This window comes from Limulus polyphemus, unplaced genomic scaffold, assembly GCF_000517525.1.
Source record: "Limulus polyphemus unplaced genomic scaffold, Limulus_polyphemus-2.1.2 Scaffold70, whole genome shotgun sequence".
Taxonomy (NCBI): Eukaryota; Metazoa; Arthropoda; class Merostomata; order Xiphosura; family Limulidae; genus Limulus; species Limulus polyphemus.
The window spans coordinates 3,750-4,766 of record NW_013665680.1 but is presented as its reverse complement, the minus strand read 5'-3'; positions in this window follow the sequence as shown (position 1 = coordinate 4,766).

Genomic DNA, 1,017 nt, shown 5'->3' with positions numbered 1-1,017 from the left:
GTAATGATGACACAACATTTCGAAGCTTCACGTAGTAAGTAGAAAACAATTAATGATCTAAAAATGTTGAAGTTGAGTGTATCGGTAAAGTTATATTCGGAAAGAATAAACTAGTTTTATTAAGAAAGGACTTGTGTCGCTTAAGTTTCGTCGGAACGAAGTTACGGAAAGTTAATTAACAAACGGAGACGTAACAGTAGAAACTCTTCCAACTGATCAGGGGTGTCAAGTGTGGATGTTGAAGGTCCATATTTTAAACTGTTTCACCATTACAGTTATTATACATATATATATTAGAACTAGTTAAATTATAGAGGTCATAGTCATATCATAAACACTATATATAGTTCTTTTCTTGTTGTCAAAAGTCCACTTAGGGCTATTCAAATGCTTTAGAATTTCAGTTTACAAGCTGAATTACTTTTCTCTATTTCTACCTTAAACACTATCAGTATATAATTCACTTATTCCTCTTCTTCTCTCTCTTTTACTTTTATCTATTTATCACAACAGTATTGGTGTATAATTCACTTACGCTGTTACTGAGTTACAGCAGTTGTGTCCTGAACTTCTGATACTCGTCTGCTTTTTCGTATTTAGACCTACTTCCAATAAACATCTGCTTTTCGGATATAGGTCTATTTCCAAATAATTGTCTGCTTTTTGTCAAAGTCCACACAGGCAGGTTCAGTTGCTTTAGAACACCCTTTGATGAGACAAATTATTTTCCTAAAATGTCAGAAAACTGTTAATCTCACTTTAACATATCAACCATTAGGCTATTCACTCCTACGATGTTTTAACTTTACGATTTCTAACCTTTCTCTGACCGAAACTCTCTTTCACTTTACTTTTGGCTCTCTTCCCGCTATGTCTGTCTGCTGTTCCCACTTGTCTCACACTATCTATATATTTATATCACTTAATCGTCTGCTCGCCTTCTAGAAATCTCTATATCCTCGAGATCAATAAATTTCACATGACGTTCGAAAGCCCCAACATCAATAAATTATAAAC